The following is a 26,086-nucleotide window of genomic DNA, read 5'->3' as shown; positions in this document are numbered from 1 at the left end:
GCTTGAAATCAGCTCCTCACTGAGATTACTATAGTGTAGCTGGTGTTGAAACTATAAGTGAGGTAGGCTGTATCTTGTAGGTACGTTCTACATCTCACCTGCTCTGCCTGCCTCCTCACCGCTGCCTCCAGCTCCTGCCTCCCACCTCCCCTGCCCATGTAGGGCAGCACCCCAGCTGCTCCCTGGCAGTAACTCCTGGCATTCGGTATGAAATGGAAATCTGTCAAAGTGTGTGCTACCTGTATGATTTAATATTGATTTTACCAGGATGAATACTTACTCAAGGTACTGTCAAAAAGTAGATTGATGATTGATATCCTTAACTGCTGGAAGACCATGTAAAAACACTTTCCAGCAAAGACTGTTTCCAGAAGTCACTTTTGGACTCAGGGCTGCAATTATTCTAAGGACCAGCATACAGAGATGACAACAATTTGTGATCTCTGCTGTAATCTTAAAAAGATTATACCTGTTCTTTGAGAAAACTTATAAAATTTTTCAAAACATCGATTAAAGAAAGGTTACTTCATTTTGACTAAAATTTTGTTTGACATACTGACTTTTTAAACCAGACAATTGTTCTTTGATTTTTTTTTTTTTACTAAAATTTTACAATCTGTCGTAGTATAAACATGAACTGGTAATAGGGAAGTTTGGAAACAGGATATACAGCATTACCTTTAAACTTCTGTTTGAAATTCAAAGTCTCTCATTAGAAGAGCTTTTAAATTCATACTCTATTTTGTAAACAATGCTCTAACTGCAAAGGATTTTTAATAACAAATGAATTAATAATGTGTTTTGTTTTTTCAGGGTTTTAATAACTTCTCATCATAAGTAAAAAATTATATGATGTATATGAAATACATGGTGGTTTTGTATAGTATATGTGTTGCCATAAGTGCAAAAAGAGGTCTTTGTTTAATGGATGACCGCTGTGCATAGTCATTGCACAACTCAAAAGGGTGAATAATGCCAGTTTTATTTCTTATTTGTAACTAAAAAAACAGAGCAAAAAGAGAGGCCTGCAAGTAAATATAGCTACCTTAAAATTGAGGTTAAACATCTGTGGTTTTGTAAGCACAAGTCTAATAACAACTTGAACTTTTGGGGGTGAGGACTGGACTTTTGAGGGTTTTTCCTGATGATGAAAATTTGCCATCATGAAAATGGTGGCAGTACAATGCCACCAGTATTAGTAATGTTAACTTTTTACTTATATTATGAAGCATGTGGTATTTAACTTGTAAATATTAGTTCAGAAGAAAAAGAGATGCTTAAGTGCTCTGGGCCCTATGCCAGTATTTCCCCCACTGCATGCTGAATCATTCCAGAAAATTACACTATTGTGAAGATAACCTGCAAGCTTGAACATTGCTTTGTATGGAGCACCTGCTGACAGAACTGTGCCCTGAAGGCTGAGGTACCTCATTAGAATCATCACCAGAAATGTACATGTAGGAGTCTTCCTGTATGAGCAAATATTTAAAGACACAAAAGCATACAAAACCAGTTTGCAGACTGTAGCTGAATAAATATTAGGGAAAGGAAGAAGAAATAATAAAATATATTGCCTATAAAAAAAAAATCTATATTAAAAGAACATTATTAAGGCAAAAAAGTCAGAAACAAAAAAGTTAGAAAATACCAGCATGACTACCACTTGTGCAATGCCACTAATTCATTCTCTTGCACATATTCCCTAGGATTACAGACTAATGACTTTTTAAATTAATTATTTCTGAAAAAATAACTCTGAGTGACTAAAAATATTCATGCACTGATATCAAACTTGATGATGAAGGGTTTTGAAAGAAACAAGTGGAAAAAAAAATTATTGAACTAGTTCATTCAGACTTTTCCTAGCTGAAACATTTTGGAACTAAATTCAGAAGGATCCATCCCCAGAATTAGGGAACAGAGATGATATGCTGCATCTGTTTATGTCCCACTTTGTACCTGATGCTCAAGATATACGTCTATAAGACAGGAGAAAAATTTACGTAAGGCAGTGAAAAGACAGAGTTTCATTCCAAAATTGTTTATTGTTAAAAAAGATGAGGTCATTAGATGGTAACTTTAGAGGATCTAATCTTCTAAAGAGCTAATCTAGCCTAGTCTCCAACAAAAGCAAGATAACAGGATGACATTTATAAAGGAAGAGGTGGCAACATGGGTGTGATCAGTCTCCCTTATCAAAGAGCCACACTAAGGCAGGTTATGGACTTTGCAGAGATTTACTCGTGGATGCAACTGCAAGACAGTAGTCTAAAAGTTTACAGAGATCAGGATTCATCACTCTGAAGGAGTCCTCAGTTTCAAACTTTGATGGCCAGGGCAAAAAGGATCCTGGTGACTGCAGTTGCAATAAATGTGATGTTTCTGTATCTAAATTAACTCATAAGCACATTAGTCACCATTCAAGCACACTGAATTGTAGTGCAGATTTTGTGCTTACCGTTTTCTAATGGCTGTCTGGAGGGCTTCAGAGACTGGAAAACCAGTGCCTACAAGGAAGGGTAATTAATGTATGAGGTGAGAAGTAGTATTCTCAGGCAGTCAAATCAACTACACTTGTCTCAGAATAGAAAGTATAAATAGCTGTGAGAAATTTTCAAGAAATAGCTAATCTGAGGGAATATATACATTAATTTACTTTATATATATTTATATTTTTAATATATATATAAAATAAATATATGGCTTGGATTATAAAATTTCAGTATCTAACCACAACCTAAAGTACATTGAATCCTCTAAGAATGGATGACCTACTAAAGTTTCATATACCAAGATTAATTTTAGCTAATCATGCAGAAAAATTGTTCAGGTCTCTTTGCTTCCAAAATTGAACTTGTAGATTTGCACAATGCATAAATTACTTTTAACAGAGACACCTCCTGTCATTCATAAATGGCCCACTTGCAGTGCAAATTCCTAACAATAACCCAGATTCTTCTGCTAGGTCTATCTGTGGCTTATTTGAACCACAAGTTCATTCTGAGAGAAATGCTACAGAACACTAACCTAATACAGCTAACCAGCCACTTTTTATAACATGCTAATATTTTATTTCCAAGTCAACCACAGATTTATTAAGGGAAAGTCCTGCAGGATAAAAACCATGGTATGATGACTCTTGAATTCTGAAACCAGGCCAGTATTTTGGAATCTGAACAGTAGCCTTGCCTCCTGAAAAGGTCCTTCTTTACCAATTACATCCTAGCCTGAGTAGAGATACAAAAGACAGGAATGTATTAGACACAAAAGATAGGAATGTATTTCTTTTAAGAGACTTATGTTGAAAGGTATTGTATTACTTTCCTGTGTCCCTTCTTTTCTTATCCTTCCACACCTTTTGTTTTACCTATTTGTCAGCTGTGCTTGTACACTTGCATAGTAAGATCTTCAGAACAGAAGTGGCTTCACTGAATGATAGGACTCTACCCTATCAGAGAGACATGGCCTTCAATTATCACCATTATGCAAAGAGTAATTTATTACTAAGGTTGTGGCAAAAAAAAAAAAAATATTGAAAACACTATGCAAGATATTCTTCATTAGATGTTTCAGATTTTCTGAAATTAGATCAAACATTTCAAGATGACTTTAACCAACACAGCCTTTGTTCACTGTTCCCCATCTAGGGTTTCTTGACCACACTGCCTCTCTCACAGAAAAAGAAATTTTGTTGTTTTACTGTTGAGCTGCTATGACAGAAGGAAAACTTTCCTGTTTGACTCAATCTTCTTTAAACTCATAAAAGATTAGATTGAAATAGAGTGATATGCTGTGTATCTGAACTGTTTGGCATATTATTCTCTGATCCTAAGTTTCTGTCACTTCATTTCTGGATGCTGTGTGACTTGCTGGCAGCTGTGGCCTGATTTGACCACATGTGAAAAATTTCTAAAATAACATTTAAGTATTCATTACATTTCTTATTTAGTGACATGGTAAGCTAGTAACAGTTCTTCTCCTAAGATTTGATTTACGTTTGTCAAAGAGCTAACACTGTATTTGTTGTTTCTTACTAGAAGTAATCGGTCCAGAGTTTGACAATTTGCACTTTCCAGTAGCTGAATACCAAATTTCAATGTTGATTACAAGATATCTAACATTTTCTAATTGTGGAAACCTGCTTGTAAATGTAGATATGCACATTTTCATTTCAAATTTTAGCTTATGATTCTTCCACATACATTTTGACTTAAGTACTCCAACCTATGCAATCATCTTGCAACCTGCTGCACACAGCAAGCTTAGCTCTTTAACATAGTCAAAAGGAGTACGTGTACCTTTCCGTGCACACTGTACTAACCTTCAAACCTATAGCATGTTACCACAGGCAGATTTAATGCTGCCTGAACAACTGCTCCATTAGCCTCCCATAAAAGTCCACCTACTCTACCAAGTGGAGATAAAAGATCAAGGTTCGTTGGATTTTGAAAAACATGATTTTATGTGCATTGTGCTTAGACAGAGATGACAGCCTTCTGCCCTGAGCCAGTTATGTTCTGCCCTGTGGCAAAATTTCAGGGAGTTCCCAGCTTTTTCTATCAGCAGGGTTTAGGTAGTGCCCTCCTCAGTAGTTGGATTTCTGATCTCCTCTTTGAATGTCGCTTCCTTCCATGTCTCTGACTTTAGAGTTTAGGTGTCACTGTAGGAGCAAGGCATCTCCGAGGCAAGCACTGCTTCCAAATAGGGAGCTGCATTTCTGCTTACTGGATTGAACTTGTTTGTGACTGAAAATATTGTAAACCCAAGCCTCTACAAGCCTCTGTCAAGGCTCTAATCCTGGAAATATTACCACCTTGTATTGTTGAACACATCCTCATTTTCCAAAGCCTTTATCAACTGAATGTTTCAACTAGTCTCTGAGACTGTCAGATATTTGAATTACATGAACGCTAAAAATCCAGATTCCCAAGAAGTTATGAATTTCTAAGCATCAAGTTTCTACTTTATATGTTTCTTGTCTTATTAACTGCTGAAACCATGCCAGAAGTAGGAGATAAAACAGATTATTAAAGAGATGCAATTTTAGATTACACTATCTGATTTAGAGCATTTTAAAATACAGTACAATACTTTTAATGCTACTGGTTTTATCAGCAGATGGGCTTTAATTTTAATGTAACTGAAAAACAGTTCTGTTTAACAATAGATAGACTTTAGTCCAGGGTCTACTTTTCTGTGTTATTTTAAATTGCCAGATATTATTTTCTTAAGAGATTATCTAGAAAGGTAAAACAGTAATTGTAAAAGTAAAATAGCGATTTTACTGAAATATATCCTATTAAATAATTCATTTGCATTTGAATACAGAACTACATTTAACAACAGAAACAATTTACGAGTGGCCATTCACTCGTTATAAAAATACATTATTGTAGTTTCCCCAAATGATGGTGTACATATCAAAAAGAATGATCAGAAGACATTCAGAAATTCTATTAACAACACTTTCAATAGCTGCAACATAAGAGTGCACATGTAGCCTATATATCTTTAATGAAAGAGCTATGTGTTATTTTGTATTCAGGGCTGTTAGTTCAATAACCAACAAAACTAAAGAAAATTTACATTAAAATGAGTTAATGATACTTAAAACTTTTCTTGTCTCCCATTGCCTATCAGTTCAATAACTTCTATCTCAACAAATGTTTTCTGCATATGGCTTTAAAATGAGTTTAATATTAGGGGTGTCTAGGCAGCATCCATTTTGTTGGCTGAATTCTTTCTTCCTATTTCAAAAAACTAACTTCTAATTCATGGTCCAATATTACCTGAATTTATTTCTCTGATGATCCAAACTTCAGCACAACAGGAGCAGAAGTAGTTCAAAGAAATTGCTGAGAACTTTGCATGTGTAATAAATGTTATCTGGGATTTTAATTCAAGCTTGTCAGTTCCCTGGACCTGGCACCCTATCACATGTGATCTGAATCTGCTGGAAGAAGCAGTCTTTGCCTTGGACCATTATTTTCCCATTAGAGGCTAGAATGCATTTGGTGAACACCTGAAGCAGAGTTTCTGATGTCATTATCCCTGAAAGGAGTCTCATTCGTGTGTACCAAAACCTCTCTGTGAACCAAACCACTGTTAGGGACAATCACAGGATTTGTCTCAGTATTACATTGCTGCCCCAAACCAAAATGTTAATGTAGACAGAGCCTTAATGTTCTGACTTTTATTACTTTGATTTGGCAGTTCTGCTGTGCTTACCTCTCCCCGGGTTTGCTGGGTACTGCTCTGTGATCCAGGCGTTCCTCCTTTATCTGTGTCTCTGAGGCAATGAATCTTTTACAATTTTTTGCAAAATTAAGTAAGTTAAAAAAAGGTCAACCCAGAACAGCTGGTCATTAAAGAAACTTCAGTTAAGTGTGAAACACATCTCCTTAGGCAAAACAAGGCATTGAACCCAAGCCTCCCACCTCCACAAACTGGTAAACTCATCCCACTCAATTATCATTTTCACTAGCAGCTTTTTTGAAACAAAGACATGACCTTATTATTTTTCAGAGGAACTCTAGTGACCATGCTAAGGACTGCAGGAAATGTAAATCTCTCCATTCAATCCCAGCTGGGTACTGAAGTCAACAGAGGAGCAAAATGCAAGTTTCCTCTTCCACAGTCCCCATCAGACAGCTTGGCCAGCTCTTGTGCTCAGTGTTCTGGACTGGTGCATCCCAGCTGGCCATGCCTGTGTCTTCCCATAAACTGCAGGGTTAGCCACTTAACACATTGCCAAACTATTTCTTGTTGACAAATAAATGTATCCAGGACTTTCTAAGTCATAAAATATCACAGTTTATAGCCAGGAGAGCTTACATTTTAAGAAAAGCATATTTCATGTAGACAGGAAGCACTTGAAGTCTACAGGAGGTGAATACGAGAAGTTTATTTAATATTATTGACTTCCTTATTTTTTAGGAGTACAAACACAGCAGGTCACTGGAGTAACACAGCATCTCTGCAGGTCTCACCAACTGAATAAAGACTGAATAAAAGCACAGTAAGGTTGGTCCAAGAAATAAAATTTCAGACCTCACAGTCCCACTAGGAAGTAATACTGGTAAGCCAACTCCTGGAGTCTTCATTCACTTTTTTCTCAGCTAAGAAAACCCAATATAAGTGAAGGGGTATTTTCTAGAGTAAAAAGAAAAGAACAAGTATAAGAAAAAAAAATAACTGAAAAAAGAATAGCATGCTTTAGTCCATTTGAAGTCACAATTTCTAAGATACAGTATAACTCCCAGTACACTAGTCATTTGAATATATCCTTTACAAATATATTAGAGAGGAAGACAGGGCAATAAAAAGTCAGTATGTGTTCTGTGACAATATACAGAATTCTAATAAAGTTAGCATTGCTATACTTTGGGAGATACAAAGACAAAAGAAAATTTGCACATGTATAGAGGCTTACAAAGATAATGGGGAGACAACAGAAAAGACAGTGCTTGCTCTTATGTGGTTCTAGAACTCCACAATGCTTGTGCTTTAACAATAGTTGTCATAGATTAGATATAGTTGTCATCTGCTGCATAAATCAAAGGAAAACTAGGTCAAGCTGTACTAACAAGCATATAATTGCCATTGTTATCTATAGGATAAACCCACCTTCATTTGTGACTTAACTTCACAAAAGCTGCCAGGTTGGATCAGATCATTAGTCTGTTTTACTCAGTATCCTGTCTCACTGTGGTTAGCACCAGATGATTTAGATAGGACCAAGAAATTCCAGCACTGACAAATACAGAATAAGCTGTTGATAGGACATATTTCTTCATACCTCCCATGACTTAATGACTGGTTTGTGCCTTGAAGCATAAGCTTTAAATATGTATATTAGGCAGGATAAAAAAATATTTTTGTAACTGTGAATTACAATATGAAATCATTTGCACAAAGAAACATCAATATCCTGAAATGTGATTTTGAACCGAAACTGAGACGAAGCACTGCGTACTATTTTGCTTGCAACTTTCAGTTTAGCAGCTTTACATTCTGGGCTATAATTGATGTTAATGTGTGCTTCCTAAATAACTGTAACATTTTATGGAACATCTAGAAAATCATACTTTATCACAGTTTCTTAGATTCTCAAACTGATTCCTGCAGCCTTGAAAACACAACATTTGGGGTATCGTGGGGAAATACACTGGAGGTCCAAGGTGGATATGAATATTCTAGAGCTCCAGCTAAAGGAACTACCACAAAAATGTGTTAGAGATATACCTTTGAGTCACCACCAGCTTAATTTAAAGATAAATAGAAATAAGTAACGCATTTAGAAAGGTTTGTAAACATAAGAAAAAGAAGAAAGCTACACTTAACCTACTTAATTATTCATCAGTTTATGGCTTTTCTGCAGGCAATACCAGCTTAAATACTCACAGTCTGTCTCATTACATTGGCTTGTTTTCCAACACTCTGCAGTTTCTGTCTTCCTCCTCACCCCAGTGTTTCAGCTCATAAATTTGGACCCACATTAAATTGAACAGGGAAAGTGATGTGAAATGAAGAAAAATATTTTTTTAAAAAAAACAAAACTACCTAGGTTACTATTTTCAGCTGGATCAACACCATAGCATAGCATTTTTCTAAACACTGAATATTAGGTTTCATAGGTCTTCTCAAATTTGCAAGTAAACTTTATTCCAGACATTTACATGGGGTTAATACTCCCAGTTCATTGCCAACTATGGCCTTACACCAGGTAAAAATAAGAAATAATTTTTCTATGATTAAATCTCAGGCCAGTTTTTTTAGGTTTATCAAAATATAAAATCTTAAAAGAGCTCCAGCTTAAGTACTTTATGCCCTCAATTTTGCCTTATGATGAGACTTCCACAACAAATTAATTCCCATCAAACCATATAAATCCAGACTATGTTATAGCTATAAAGTGTTTGTAAGACTGCTATTTGTGAGAAAAGTTTAAATTTTGTTAGGAAGTAGAGGTTTCTTCTTGTGACCCTGGCAAGGCGCTTTCCTTCTCCAAACCTGTTTCCTCCTTGCCTGCAATAACAGTTGTGATAAATATGGACGTTACTAACCATTTAAGACTTGCTCCCAGCTCTGAGATCTTGGTATACACACCATGACAAGAGGACCTATGACCCAGACAGAAAACAAGGCTGGTTGAAAGCATGTCTCATCAAAGCAGCAATCAAACATGTTACCATCAACTTAACCTGAAAGAAGCGGAGGCCTTTTTGTCTTGTGGCCCCATGGCCAGGCAGGGCAAGGCTGAGAGAGCTGGAGACCAGCCCTACTGCAGTGTCACTGGGTCAGGGACTGATGGCCCCAGATGGCTGGAATGGGGTCCTGGGCCATAGGGCAGGGAAGATGGGCAGGGACCGGAAGGTCCTTAATGCCCTCAAGACCCTAACAGGACGTATCAGAAGTGTGGTTCAGAGCAAGTCCCAACACAGTAAATACTTTGCACCCTGTTTTCTGCAAGAAATGATCTACCTCCTCCCATAGTAAGAGTAATTAACATTAAAACCGGTCAGGAAGTTCAGAGAAAATCTTTTTTTTTCTTTTAAATTTTTACTTCCTCAGAATGCAAATTTTTCACTAAAATAGTCCAATTGTGATGAAATCCCATTGGAAATCTGCCACCAGACAAGCTTTGAAACTTCTTGGTGTCCTGCCAGCTCATCTCTATGGTTCTTCAATAAAGCACCTGCTGGGTACCACAACCAAAAGCTCTGGGTCTTCCAGAGGCCACAGGACAGACAGACAGGTGGATGTTCCTAGCGCCAGAACTCCATACTATTTCCTAGCAAACACGAATATTCCTGGATTTTGATCCAAGTCAGAGTGAGAACAGTTTTCCAAACATCAAAATAAGCCACAAAAAGGAATTATCTTTTTTTTTCCCTTTCAGCTCTACTTCAATGTATTCAACAAATTAAAGAATGAAGGATTCTGGCAGAAGAACCATTTTTTTTTCATCAAAGACTTAAAAAGAAATGAACAGTTATGCATTTTGATTTGGGGGGGTTGCATTAATATGCAATTCTTTGTTATTATTTGGACATTTGTTCAAACAAATCTTACTTTTATTTATTGTTCACATGAAGAGCTATATAAATTTTCAGACAAATGAGAAAATTTAATCTCTCTGGATTGCTATAAATCATCTGATGGGATGTCATGTAAGAATTTTTATTAGTGCAGCTGAAGAGGGTAAGGATTAATAAAATCCTGTCAGATGGAGAAGAGACTGTCCTGGGGGGAGACAAAAATGGGTAGTTTTAAATATATGATCTGAGTAGATACAGTTTATCATCAGAGCTCCTGAGTAGAGCTTGAGGCCACTTACAAATTCCAGTGAATGGTCCTGGCACAAGGAGTGGAAGTCTTCTGATGACATCTGGCGATGACAGAAAACTGAGTGATAGTCTCCATATTACAGAGGATCAGAAGATTCAAAATAAGGAAAACACTGTCTGTCTTTGAGGCCCTATATTCTAAAAATGTTATTTAAGAGAATAAGATGCAAGGTCATGAACTTAATACTGAGAATTTCTGCTCTGAAATGGAATTTATCAGTTGGAAATGAGAAAAGGGAATGGTATTCTGTGGCATTAGGTAATCATGGGATAACTATGATTCAACAGCATAGTGTAATGATAAAAACCAAGTCCAGAATGTATAAGTTGATATGGTCCTGTGGGAATGGAGACCTATTAACATCATCATACAGAACTCATGTGGAATGGCAAGTACAATCCCTATCACCTGTACTCAGAAAACATGAGATCATACTGGAAGAAACACAGAGAAAACAGAGCAGAAGAATGGAGATACTATCACACAGAGAGAAAATAACAGCTCCTTTTCCTAGACAAAGAAAATGTAGGACAGTATTGCTGTCTATGCATACAGCAGGAGATAATCACTGCAGCAAGAAAAGAACTGTTTAACTAAGGAAGAATATGAAATAAAAAGTGAAGGACTGTAACTTGTCCATATACCCAGACAACATTTAAAACAACTGAAAGAAAAAAGTTAGTAAATATCAATAGCAAGCAGAATAGCAAAAGTAGAAGTAGATTGGGGTTTTGGGGGTGTTGGTTTTTCAATTTTTAATCTTTAAATGTCAAGAAGTGTTTTGATAAATTTAGAAAACAGATGATACTTCATGTTTTCCTGCAGTAGGAACTGGACTGGATACCAGGAAGTCACTTCCAGTTAAATGTAGGGTGACATCCAATTACATTTAAGGTCCCAATCTCACTGATGGACAAAGGCAAAAAGATAGAATAGGTTGACATAACCTTTACCAAAAGCAAAAATGACATGGCACTCATAAATAAGCAGCTAGCCTGCACTTGATTTAGATAGAGTAGATCAAACTGTAGCTGCTTTATCTTTTGTATAAAAATGACAGATGAAATATAAGATGAAATATAAAAAAAAAGATGAAATATAATTTTGTGGACACTGATTGCAACAAAACTCATCTTTTTTCTTTTTCTTTCTTTTTTTTTATTTTTGAGTTTGAAAGTTTTGACAGGACAATGAAGGGAATATATGGATCACTTCTGGTCATGCACTAAAAGAAAGGAATTGCACTAGTGTAATAAAGAGTGTATTGTATTAGTGTAATAACAGCTGTGTAAACAGTGCAATAAAGAGTAAGACTGCAGCCAATATCAGTATCAGCCTTATCATTCCAAATCAGCATAAGTCTCTAATAACAGAGGTAGAAAGAATTGAAAATAAGGGCCAAATAATTTTAATGACAGCAAAGGCCTTAATCAACAATTTGCTTCATTAAACACAGAATGCATCTCAGCCTGACAGAAATTCAAAGCTGATTAAAAACAGGCCAAGTGGTAATTTAAAAATGCTTGTCAAGGAAGAAATCAGCTGAAAGTATAATTCTCAATCCTTTTATATGCATCAGTGGGGTACTAATACATTTGTGCAAAAGCCACTTGACTATGTTCAAGTTAAACGAACTCAAACTGGGTAGAGAGAAACCACTGTTAAGTGGATTTTTTAATTATTGGATAAAAGATGGAACAGTGGAGCCTCCAAGACTGCCATTCAATGGTGATACAATACAGAAGGTCTTTTCTAAGGTAACATGACAAACCCACTCAGGTCTGCAAACCCTTGGGACAAATGTGGGTTAGAGTTTCCTACAGTCACATCCTAAAGATCCTCAGAAATTAAAATTTATCAGCAGATAAGACTTTTCAACTATAAATTTATTGTCATGGAGGTTGCACAGATATTTTCCTACAGCTCTGTAACAAACTGCAGAAGTCATAGCAGAACAGTTAAATTTCCTGGCTCCATCAGATACACTCAAATCTGTTTTGTAAAAAAAAAAGGATATAACTATTTCATGGGAAGCACTGGAGTGATAAATAGGGATATTTGTTTAATCATGTCACCTATGGAAAGTTTCTCTCAGTCACGTAACAAATTAATAGGCCATCTTGCTTTCCATCCATGAAGTGGTTCTTCTCCTAGATTTCAGCTCACTCCAAGATATTGCTAGACTTGCTAGCTCTCAATCTTTCTCTTCTAAGCAAATCCTATGCTTAAAAGTTTCTTTGATAGCTGCTCCTGAGGATTCTTTGTAAAAGGAAAGATCTGACAGAAACTCCACATTCCATAGCCAAATTATTTCTTTAATTATGTGACCAATCCATTGATACTGAGTGCTGAATTGCTTCTGCAATATTCCTCATGTCATCTCAGGGCAAGACAAATATAATCTCTTCTGATTAAAAGAGATGGATGTAGAGCTTGACATTAAAATATAGAACATATTTTCATATTCTCCACAGTCTCATATTCTCCACATCTTTTTGTTAATGATAAGGACAAGAAAAAAAAAAAGGTCAGCCACCTTATTCACAGTACATATACCTTCTGAATAGAAAAAAGTATCCCTCCTTCTCTTCTGGGAATTTCAACAATATTCAACAATGGATGCAGTAGAACAAATAGAAATAAAGGATCATAAGTTAAAAATTTAAGTGTTTTGGAAAAAGTACAGCAAAGCTCCTTTAATTCTTCACTATTAAACACGACCTGGAGGGTGATGTTTTGGAGATAGGAGGAGAGACATCATGCACTGTGTCAGTGGAGAGATACCTAATTCGCTAGCTTCTCTCTTCCTGCTTGGTCCTTTTTTAAAATTTTGTCATAAAGACCACAAGTAGAAAGAATAAATGTAAGAGAAGAGATAAAGGGACAGATTTTATTTTTTTTAATTACTGAGAAAGAAAAGTTCTGAAAAAATAAGCACATGTATTTTTTCCTAGTGAAAATATTTAAAAACCAATGATAAATTATTATTACTGTCAAAAATCTGAAAACTTATCCCACAACCATATATGAATTATTCTTACTATTAGGTAATACATACATTTTACAATAATTACACGGGAGACAAGGTTCTACATACCAAAAGTCTATATTTATTTCAGTATTTCTATCTATATAAAAGCAGTACCCACTCCCTGAATTTTTCTACCTTTGAACAACAGTGGTGGTAGAAAGACCTGCACTAGTCATTACTCATTCTTTAATTGTTTGCACATGTAGCTATCATCAGCTCCAGATCTGGTCGCCAGGCTATTCTGGATGCCATTATTAGCCTTTGCATGAAATCTGAAGAGGTGAATAAACTGTTTCTAGTATAGTCCACACTAGACAGTGGCAGCTCCAGTAGGAGCCTTCCTCTTTCTATTCTTTGATGAACTAAGCCTTTAGTAAGGCCCTGTTAAACTGTAGCAGACTGCACCTAGTTCCTGAACGATGTAAGTGATTCCTGGCAATGGTAAAGGGAAGATCCCACACATACTTCTGCCTTGATCAACCTAGCTGTGAGAGAAAAATTCCCTCCCAATTAAAAGAAGTCTTTTCCATTAAAACTGGCCTTTAGGGATCCCCGGCTGCTGAGGCCAGAGGGAAGTTCTGGAACAAGACTTGTCCTTGGTGGAGGAGGGCCAGGATAGGAGGCATTTAAACAAACCGGACAGGTGAGACTTTTCAGTCTAGAGAAGGCTCAGGAAAGATCTTCTTGAGGTGTGTAAATACCTGATGTGAGGGAATGAAGATGAGTGAAGCAGACTCTTGTCAGTGGTACCCACTGACAGGACAAGAGAATTTCCATCTGAACACAAGAAAATTATTTTTTACTGTGAGGATGGTCAAACACTGGATAGGCTGCCCAGATACGTTGTGGAGTCACCAGCCTTGGAGATATTCAACATCTGGCTGGGCAAGCTCCTGAACTGTTGGTTCTATCTGATCCTGCTTGAGCAGGGGAGTTGAACTAGATGGTCCCAAGAGGTCCCTTACAACCTAAATGTTTCCGTAAATATGTGAACATATTCATGTTACAAATTGAACTGAGCAAACATTTGTAATGCACACAAACCATTCAATAAATTTATACAAGACTTGATCCAGCAATGGTTTCAAAGACATGATAAAGTGGTTTCACATAAAGACCACCAAGAAGGAGGACAAATTAACCTACTTTGTGCTGCCAGAATGTCTCCATTTCTTAAACTAGCTCATATACAATCATCTTTCACTATAATTGATGGAGTAGCTCTGTCTTTAATTTTTGTGACTGCTTTTATTTTGCTTTAAGACCTCTGCCTACCAATTTTAACAGAACTCCCAATGATGCAAGCAAGGCCAGATTTTGACTTGTGAATCTGATTACAGGTGGCGAAAAGGCTGGATCTCCACTTTAAGTGGGCATTTACGTCCTCACAAAGTAAACATTTACTTGGAAATTACTGGCAGCACTGAATGCCAGTGCTTCAAGTATCAAGCTAAATTATCCACGCTAGATGTAGCGCACATGAAAATCTAGCTTGAGTGTTTGTTTATGGAAAAAACAACACCGATCAATTTGACGTATGATTTTGAACAATTTCACTAAATCAGTGAAGCTTGAAAACTCATCATTTTAAATTGAACTTCTTTCAGTTTACCTGAAGTTGACTAGGAATCAAATTTAAATAAAGCAATTCTTAACAAAAATAAATTCTTCTATACATGGAATCTGTACTATTTTAACTAATATTATTTTAAATTGGTGTAAACTATTGTTCTGTACATAAACCAGCCAAGCACTGGGGAAGAAAACTATCAAAGACCATGAATCCTTTTATATGCAAAGGAGAAGCAGTGTGGAACATGCTCAGTAGTATTTAGTTGTGCAGTCATTGATATTGCTAATTAGTTCCCTCATGCAAACAATGTTTTGTTAGTGACATACAAAGTCGGCAGTTTGTTTTTTGCTGTTGCAGTGAATCAAAAGCTGAACAATACTAGATTTTTTTTTTTAATAAAGTGTCAGATAAAGAGTATTTGAATTAGGTCAATTTTATTTGTGCATTAGGAGCTGTAGATATAAGAACACATATACCTATGGCTTCAAAAAGAGAGCAAGGAATGCAAACTAACAGGGAAAATAGGGACCCAAACCCTGGAGTCCCTTACAATAGAGTTGTTTGTGCAAACAGACAGAGTTCTTATACAAACATGACTGTCATTATTGAGACAGTGAACTGATTCCCAGGGGTAGGTATTTGTTTGAACTAGGTCATAAATTGCTGTTGCAGTGGTAAAGCCATTGCCAGACCAAAAAACATCAGACTCTGCTTCAGATGTCCCAGATATGATGGCCCAGTGGAGGATTCTTCCATTCCATCTAGGTTAAGCTCTGTCTTTATCTGGGACCCATTGCTTTGATGCTCCACACAAGACCCTGGGCATCAAACTCACTGAGGCCGAGTCAAAGAAGGAAAAAAAAGTAGATAATAGTAGCTTAGGTTCTCCAATGTAAGTAGCTGTGATTCCCCAATAAGAGAATTCCAGTGTACAAAGGAATGAGAAATCTAAAAGAAGACAGAAATGTTAAGAAAATATTTTTATATTTATGTGTTATTACTCGACAATCCTGTTCCAAAAAAGAGTTCAAACATAATGTTATCCTTTGCTATGGCTGCACAGCCCTTGACCCCAGAACAGGAAACTCTGGAGTATATGGTGCAGCAATGTCTAAACTGTTTCCCCTTTTGGGCTCAGAAAGCAGGAAAGACAATTTTTGTGAGATTGTTTGAGCTTAAAGTCCCATTCTCAACACCCACAACAATCTTTTCTGTTTCTTAATTTGGTTCAAAAGTCTCTGGACCCTAGTTGGCACATCTGAGTTTGTCAGCAGGATTTATTTAACTCAGTGTTCTGTACAAAATCCTGTCATGGGATATAGATATGTCCATAGGAGTCTCAGGGTGTACATGCATAAAAGCAAAATAAAGTAGTGCATTATTGACACTGAAAACTTTCAGTAGTCAAATCATCTTCTCTCTTGAAAAATTTGCTTTGAAATAACAAAATATTTTGAAAGTGTTTTCTATATTTCTGTAGCGTACACTTTGGTGATGATTCATTTTCTTCAACTAGATGATAGAAGTGGTTGCAAATGAATCAAATTACTTGCTATTATTTAATTTAAAGGAGAAAGAAGTTAACCTTCTGCTCACAGGTCTTGTACTACTAGATATTTAAGAAAAGCAATAGACATTCTGATACCCACAATAAAACGTGGATATTCGCAAACCTGATTGTTTGGCAGGTAATTTATTAATGCAGTTTTCATGTTTTTGAGCATTGCTTAGGTAATGACATGTCAGTTAAATACTTATTAATACATCTGTGTACAGTGTTATCTGATGTTATCACAGTTTTAATAATGATATAAGAATGCTTACTAAGGGTTGTATGACAATATCACATTCTATGGGCAGCAGTGAGATTAATAAAGCTTTAGTGTTGTCATTTCTTGACTTCTCTAATGTGAGAAAATATAGGTGAAGAGCATAGTTTCATGTCTGTAGTAATCAGGGCCTTTTCTTAAAAGCCAAGCCCCAATCTTTCCAATGGTAACAATATGTACCTAACTGTGACTTCTTGTCTACTCTCACAAGCTGTCATAAGCAGTGGGGACTGTAGGTTTCCAGACAGGATTCACTGCCTGATACAAATTCAGCTAAGTCACTCCTGGAAAAGCATTTTGGCTGAGAACTATAATGACGTGCTCTCTCCTCTGGAAGAATTAGAAGTAAAATGGAATGAGTCATGTTTTTCTCTATAAAGGTGATGTATGCAACAAAGGAGGCATTTTCAAATACTACAGCCAACCTTTGTATTTGCCATAGCTGTCAGTTTACTAAAGTAATTTAGAAATCAAGCACAAATAACAGTTATATTAATAGGGGAGCTCTGTAACATGGTGATCAGGTTTAAACCGCATTTTCAAAGGTGAGTCAGACTAGAGAGCCAAAACTGGACAGCTTTTGAATTATTCTGCTGTTATTGTGCTAGCGTCATGTTCTTGACACTATCACTGAACAAACTTGCTTTGCTGTTTCTGTGTGTTACTGCTAAGGGCCAGTGATGGTCCAGCTTCTTCTTGCTACTAAAGAAATTGCCATGAAATTTCTTCCTGATGCCAAACATAGCAGAAGTTTACACATTGATTTAAACTGATAAAGGACTTGAGCCACTAAGCACTGAGTCAGTGATCCAACTGAATCGCCTCCTTCCTTTCCAGTGTGCTGTCACACTAATCTGCCAGTTTTCTGTTGCTACTAATTATTGCTCATCTCCTCCAGTGATGAAGTAATATAATCCTGTTGAAAGTGGTTTCAACTTTCTGTATTCTTTTTTTGTTTGTTTTAATTTAATGAGACTTATCCAATGGCTTTTCTTGCTTCTTTGGGTACACATACCTGTGATCACAGACCTTAAATGTGACAAGTGCCTAAAACCACTATTTCAAATGTCACTGAAATTTTGGCAATTGCATTATGCCAGTGGATGCATTATGCTCACTCCCTCTGCTCACCCTGTGTCTTGCATGATGTCTCTCTGCCCTATAAGTCTTAAATTGCAAGCCAATTTCCAAATGACAGACCTGCTCCAGCTACATAAAGACTCTGTGCACAGTGCTATCAGCTGAAATTCAGACACAAGGTACAGCAAAGATTGGTCAAGCTTTTCACAGTTTAAAATGGTTTGAATGGTTTTGCACCATTTCTTGGCAGCACACTGAAGTGTTTTTCTCCATTCATTGTCTGCACAGGAGGCCATCAGAATGCCTCAGGAGTAGGTGCAAGACCACTCTGTCCTTTTGCCTTCCAGATGGACCCCCAAAGCAGATGGCCTTTCACCCTATTGACTTCAGGCTTCTGCCTCTGGAGCTCAGAGTGAACAAAAGCCACTATTCCAGTAGAGTTATATATGCTCTTCAGGTTCAATGTAATAGTGAAAGAAACAGATATGTATGGATCTAAGGGCAGGTTTTTTGAAGCTGGAACTTACAGCAGGCTTCATTTCTTTGTCCCCTTAGTCGTCCTGGCTCTCAGACTCAACCAGTTATCACCTGATATAGGTGTTTCAAAAACACAGTGTGAAAAAACAGTGCAATGCACTAATAAATTTGGTGATATTTAACATTGAACTTACCTTTTTTGGCAATGTGTTGCAGCTAGCACTGTGGTGTAATTTGGTCACAGAAAAACAGAGCTTAGAACAGGTTTAACCTCCCAGTTACCACCTTCTGGATTTACAGAGAAAGCCTGTCATTAGTGATGTTTTAGCTAACCAACTCACAGCAGAAAGGGTTTGTGTACAATGCTTGTTAGTCCCAGCACTGAGCCAAGCATATTACCTGGACTCAGAGGATCCCCGCTGACTTTATGGAATGACTAAGTTCATTAGCGATTCTGAAAGGCAGAATTAGATTTTCTTTCCATTTGATTCTGAAAAAATTGTAGTATTACTAAGAAAGTTAAAATATTGGTTTGGAGCACTAAAACTGTTTTATTTCTGGACAGAAAAAAAAAAATTCTATTAAATTGATAGGAGATACATTATAAAGCTGCAGGGGGACAAAAGCATCTGGCATAATGCAACCTACACTGTTCTTTTGGCCCGCTGTTTGCTCTTAATAGAACTAGGGCAGTACAGTATAAAGTGCATTTGATTTCTGCATTTACGTGCGTTCTGTAACATGCTGTTGTTCTGCAGTGTTCACTGCAAGAGACTGACAAAGTGAAGACCCTATGTTTAAGATAATTTCTCAAGCAAGCTCTGTACTTTCCCAACTTTTATTTAAAAACTAAACAAGGTATAACTGCAACCAACAAGTCTGTACTCTGCAGAGAATCTATATTTATAGAGCCTGCGATTATCTTACCAAATAATGCAATTTTTCATCCTAAAAAGCAATTTACAGGAAGCAGCATTAACAAAACAGTAAGAAAACCAAACAAACAAGCAACACACCCCCCCCCCCCCCCCCCAATAAAGAATTCTTGCCCTGTTTATCTTTGTGTTTGAGTTTTTGTATGGAAGCTGTAACTGATGATCGCAACTGTAAATATTCATCATAAAGTCTTTCCAAAGAGAAACCTTTTTAACTACCTGTTATTTCACTAGTGAAGAAAGATATTTGGAATTTAGGTTCCCAAGTTCCTTACTGATCTGAACTGCTTATTCTGCAAATACCTTTTTCAAAAACAAGAATTTTGAAAATGAGTAATTCAGTACAGAGTAGGACTCAATAGGACCTCACTGCAAATGTCTGGAAAGAAAATGTGGCAAGAGTAATTCATATAGTTGGGTACAATTTATATGTGTATATATATATATATAGGTTTCCTTCAAAGTTGGCGTGAGTCAGATAAATAGAATGAAATAATAAAACAGGAGAGGGGTGTCTCTTTTTTTACTACACTTTTAGCTGTATTGAAAAGTCATACAAGATTTATGGCTTTCATACCCTCTTTATTTTACAAACTTGGGTTCAAAAGAGGCCTAAAAGCATACATGTAGTAATTTTGCCAGGTCTAAGAGGCAAAGGAATGGGTGAATACTCAAATGTATTCAACAACTGCAGTTCTCAGAAATGAAAGGATACAGCCGAGTATTAGGTAATATTAGCCACAGAAAAAAAAAAAAAAACCACACAAAATCCCCCAAAACCCTCCAATGTCAGTCTGAAAAAGTTCCTTCCAGATTTTTTCCATGAAGAAGAACCTGTCTTCCCACAGAAGTGGTGGAAAAGCCTGACTGCAACCTTGATGTTAAGTGATAGATGAGAGTCACTAAGGATGGCACTGCTACTAAAGTGAAAATGAAAATACTTTTTTGGTGCACTTCAGCTATTAACACTAAGAAGAAACCTTGATTTCCAAATAATGGCTGCAGGTTACTTAGATTGAAAGGGGAAAGTAACAGAAAAAGTCTGTACTGGATTCCATGTCCTGTAGCAAGGTGTCACAAAAAAGGGAGTCATCAGACACTTTTGTGAATGGGCATGTGCTGCTAGAATCAGCTCTGAATGTTACCTGTGCTGTATGGCAATCAATGCTCATGAATCAGAAACACTTCCTGCAGTGGTAGGTACCTCAGCAGACCTGACTGGAAGTAACATATGCAGCAAGACAAAATAATGTGCAAATAACATCCACTGTATTTTGTTTTCACTTCTTCAAGACTGTTTTTTTTTTCATTTAAAGTGTTTAGAAACAGTGCTTGATTGGCACCTGAGACGAAGCCCTCTAATTTACAGTACAAGTTTCTGCTGGGCTGTCAGTCTGATGAAGGCAGCTGTAGGGATTTGTCCCTTCAGCAAACTTTTTGGTTTTCAGTGTTGCCCTGATAAATGTTCACTGAAAGGGAAAAGTTGTAAAGGAAGATGTGCAGAGCTGTGAGGATGGGGGAGGAGAGCTATATGTGCCAAATAAAGAGGAAAAATGGGCAAAAAAGCAATTCCTCCAAGTGCAAAAAAAAAAAAAAAAAAAAAAAAAAAATCCTTGAAATTCTGCTTCTGAGCTTCTTGTTGAGCATGTTGAGCTGCTGACTGTGGCTTTACTGTGATGTCCCTAAAAGTTCTCTGTTCATATGAAATCTCTACACCAATCTATTCTTTTAACAGAATCAAAAATGATAGGCTTGATGTTTATTTTTCAGAAGACATTTCTATTGCCTCTGTGTCTGATAGCTATGAATGTGCTGGACTTCTGCATAGTAATGCTGTGCAAACATCTAGCCCACTATCCTGATGAGAAAGGAAAATCAGGCAGAATGGCTTACATCCTGGCTCCTTAATGCAGAAGCTTATTGGGTTATATGCATTCATAGGCCCTGTTGATATTCTTATATCCCTCCCAGAAAATCACAGCACTGCAAAGTACAGGAATCTTAAAGCACAGTATAGAGAGAAAATCCCTTAACATATATTTTTAGCAGCTTTAAATCTTCTTCACCAGAGCAAATTAAAGCAGTTAGATAGTCTTGTTACTGCTTCAGTGATAAATGGCAAAAGATAAACCTGTCCCCCTGAGAATGTCAGGACACAGGAATATTGTGCCCTGGGATTATTTTCATGCAACATATGAATCCTCATTTGTCTATGAGAAAAACAATTTATATCACTGTAGTTCATAATGAAGTTATCACAGTCTATAAAGAAGATTTCATCTCGTCTACAATCAAGAGTAAATTTTAAACATATTTTGCCTCATATGGAATTATTTTCTTTAAAATATTTTATTTTTATTTCCTTTTCATTACTTTTTTTCCCCTCCTAATTTCTATCCTGTTCAAAAAACATGGTACTAAATTGCTCTGAGATTGAAGCTCATAAATATCACAGAGGTTAATGGCAGTGCCATACTTCTCTTGATTTCAGCACAGGTTTTGCAGTGTGTGTGTGTATGTGTGTTCAGATGCTTTCTTCTTGCAATTCAAGTGCACTGCTAAACTGTTAATGCAACTAATTCAAAATTTGGAAATATCAGAGTTCTGTTTTCTCATACATTATTAATATACTCTCCTTTTTCTCCTGTTCCTCATTCACAGTTCCAGCTGGTCCCCAAAGCAGGCCTGCAGTTCTAAGAAGCTTTCCATGGATAACAACAGGTTAATGTAATCTCAGTGAGAACCTGCTTGTTGTGTCTCTAAATCTTCACAGGAAAATACATGGGTTTATATTTTATATATTAAACATTGAACTAATATAGAATTATTACCTGCCATCCTGCATTTTCTTAAGGTGTTCAACACCAAAGTATCTCAGCATTTTACCAAGATGAATTTTTTCACAGCTTCCTCAGGAAGCAAGGAGTCATGTACAAGGTGGAGTGTTGAAGTGTATTAGTTTTGAGTAGGGCAGGGAATAGCAGAGAAAATAGAATAATTCTCACATTCATTTCTGTAGAAAAAAAGTGAGTAGCAATAACATGAAATAACTACAGTATTTTTCCAATTATTCTTTTTATATCACGTCTGATGCCATGAGTTAGACATTATGATAGATATTAATAATATTTAAAGATATTGCCTGAAATAGGGATTTTTTTTGAAGATTGGTACAGTCTTTGATGTTTCTATAAACTTTGTATATCTTCCCATATCTCTAAGGCTTTTCCAAAACCCTTAGTATTCAATGCGTCCGTTTATTATTTCCTGTACATATACTACATACTATTTACTATACACTAGAATGAGCATTTTCCAGATATACTCATCTATATGCAGTTAAACTTCCCAAATATACCCAAATATTCTTTAATTTCAATAGCTTTTTCCACATTTTCTTTTTAACATAAGCGACAGAATCACAGAATCATGTAGGTTGGAAAGGACCTTGAAGATCATCTAGTCCAACCATTAACCTAACACTGGCAGTTCCCGACTACACCATATCCCTCAGCGCTATGTCAACCCTACTCTTAAACACCTCCAGGGATGGGGATGCCACCACCTCCCTGGGCAGCCCATTCCAACACCTAACAACCCGTTCTGTAAAGAAATACTTCCTAATATCTAGTCTAAGCCTTCTCTGGTGCAACTTCAGGCCATTCCCTCTTGTCCTATCACTTATTACTTGGTTAAAGAGGCTCATCCCCAGCTCTCTGCAACCTCCTTTCGGGTAGTTGTAGAGGGCGATGAGGTCTCCCCTCAGCCTCCTCTTCTCCAGACTAAACAACCCCAGTTCCATCAGCTGCTCCTCATAAGACCTGTGCTCCAGACCCTTCACCAGCTTCGTTGCCCTTCTTTGGACACGCTTGAGTAATTCAATGTCCTTTTTGTAGTGAGGGGCCCAAAACTGAACACAGTCATCGAGGTGCAGCCTCACCAGTGCCAAGTACAAGGGCAAGATCACTTCCCTGTCCCTGCTGGCCACGCTATTGCTGATGCAAGTCAGGATGCCATTGGCCTTCTTGGCCACCTGGGCACACTGCTGGCTCATGTTCAGCCGGCTGTCAATCAACACCCCCAGGTCCCTCTCTGACTGGCAGCTCTCCAGCCACTCCTCCCCAAGCCTGTAGCGCTGCTGGGGGTTGTTGTGGCCGAAGTGCAGCACCCGGCATTTGGCCTTATTGAAACTCCTACAGTTGGCCTTAGCCCATCGCTCCAGCCTGTCCAGATCTCTCTGCAGAGCCTCCCTACCCTCGAGCAGATCTACACTCCCACCCAACTTGGTGTCATCTGCAAACTTACTGATGGTGCACTCGATCCCCTCGTCTAGATCATCAGTAAAGATGTTAAACAGGAGTGGCCCCAAAACCAAGCCCTGGGGGACACCACTCGTGACTGGCCACCAACCGGATTTAACACCATTCACCACCCACTCTTTGGGCCCGGCCATCCAGCCAGTTTTTTACCCAGTGAAGCGTGTGCCCATCCAAGCCACGAGAAGCCAGTTTCACCAGGAGAATGCTGTGGGAAACGGTGTCAAAGACCTTACTAAAGTCAAGGTAAACAACATCCACAGCCTTTCCCTCATCCAATAAGCAGGTCGCCCTGTCGTAGAAGGAGATCAGGTTTGTCAAGCAGGACCTGCCTTTCATAAACCCATGCTGACTGGGCCTGATCATCTGGGTGTCCCGCACATGTTGTGTGATGGTACTCAGGATGAGCTGCTCCATCAGCTTCCCAGGCACCAACGTCAAGCTGACAGGCCTGTAATTTCCCGGATCATCCTTCCGATCTTTCTTATATATGGGCATCACATTGGCCAGTTTCCAATCTGTCGGGATCTCCCCGGTCAGCCAGGACTGCTGGTAAATGATGGAGAGCGGCTTGGCGAGCACCCCAGCCAGCTCCTTCAGCACCCTCGGGTGTATCCCATCAGGTCCCATAGACTTGTGTGTGTCTATGTGATGCAGTAGATCACTGACTGTCTCCTCCTGGACTGTGGGGGAGTCGTTCTCCCAGTCTCTGTCCTCTGGCTGAGGAGGCTGGATTGCCTCAGTACAACTAGTCTTGTTATTAAAGACTGAGTCAAAGAAGGCATTAAGGACCTCAGCCTTCTCCTCATCACTTGTTACCATGTTTCCTCCTGCATCTAGCAGGGGATGGAGACTCTCCCTGGTCTTTCTTTTGCTACTGACATACTTATAGAAACATTTCTTGTTGTCCTCGATTGCTGAAGCCAGAGTAATTTCCAGCTGGGCTTTAGACCTCCTAATTTCCGCCGTGCATACCCTCACAGTGTCTTTGTAATCACTGTAAGTGGCTAGCCCCTTCTTCCAAAGGATGTAAACTTTCCATTTCTCCCTGAGATCTCCCTGAGTTGTAGCCAAAGCTCCCTGTTTAGCCAGGGTGGTCTTTGTTGCCGGCTTCTGTTACAGCACTTGGGGACTGCCTGCTCCTGAGCCATTAACACGTCCTTCTTAAAGAGTGTCCAGGCTTCCTGGACCCCTATACCCTTCAGGATCATCTCTCAAGGGATCCTTTCAAGCAGGTGCCTAAACAAGACAAAGTCAGCCCTTTGGAAGTCCAGGATGACAGTTCTGCTTAGCCCTCTCCTGGCCTCTCTAAGAATAGAGAGCTCTATTATTTCGTGATCGCTGTGCCCTAGTCGTCCTCCAGCTGCCACATCATCCACCAGTCCTTCTCTGATCACAAAGCGGAGATCCAGCAGGGCACCTTCTCTGTTTGGTTCTCTCACCAGCTGTGTCCAGAAGTTGTCTCCCTCACATTCCAGGAATCTCTGGGACTGGTTCCGCTCTCCTGTGTTGTATTTACAGCAAATGTCTGGGAAGTTAAAGTCTCCCACAAGAACAGGGGCAAGTGATCGTGAGAAACATTTCCTTTTTAGCTTTCCAAAAAAGACTCAGGTTAGACAGAATAATAAAGATGTAAAAGTAGTCACCAAAAATACATTTCTTCTTGAAATTTGAAAAATATTTGTATTTCTTTGCATGAAGAATGAGTGGTATAACGTTTCTTGAACTCTGATATCCTGTGAAATCAAGGGCTAGCATGAGCCAGGCTGGGGAGGTTGCTAGTAGTTGATATCGCCTTCCCATGCTTTCTTCTGCAGTGGGATAACTGCTGAGGCGACCCTTGTATTAAGTATGTTGATTTCAGCTTTGTGCAATCACTTTGACCTGCAGGAGGTGAATCATTCAGCCATTTAACTGCTAATCAATTCTGACATCTTCCAAGAACAGGCATAATTAATCACACCTCCCTTGGTTTTGTGTTTTCATAAATAACATTGTTCTGCTGTCAAGATCTCTTGGTTCGATATAGTTGGGAGCATGCCACCTGTGATTCAAGACTGCTTTCTTTCATGACAAAACATCATGTTGATAAAATAACCCTTTTATTCTAATTTAATTATACTATAGTTTTGTTTAAGATGATACCTTTTTTGGCTTCCATTGAAGACTAATAAAATATACTAATTCTGTAGAAAGAAAAAGCATCACAAATACTGACTCATTCAGCTGTATGACTTATCACTGGACACAAGAATAGGTTTTGCCACACTGCTTAATCTTCCAGTAACGTTTATTATTCTGTGGTTAGTTTGTATAATGGAGTCTACTAACTGTTCCTGTGCTTCAATGTTATACATCATTGCTCTGGGAATGTTGATCTACCTCATCTTTTTATTCTAACTTCTTGTTCCAGAAAGCATTACCTGAGATCTTCTATGTATTTCCAGAGGCAGATATAGTTCAGGTGGTTTTGGTGATTTTCCTAACACTCTTTC

This window comes from Strix aluco, chromosome 2, assembly GCF_031877795.1.
Source record: "Strix aluco isolate bStrAlu1 chromosome 2, bStrAlu1.hap1, whole genome shotgun sequence".
NCBI classification, from domain to species: Eukaryota; Metazoa; Chordata; class Aves; order Strigiformes; family Strigidae; genus Strix; species Strix aluco.
The sequence above is the reverse complement of the archived record's forward strand: the minus strand, read 5'-3'. Positions refer to the sequence as shown.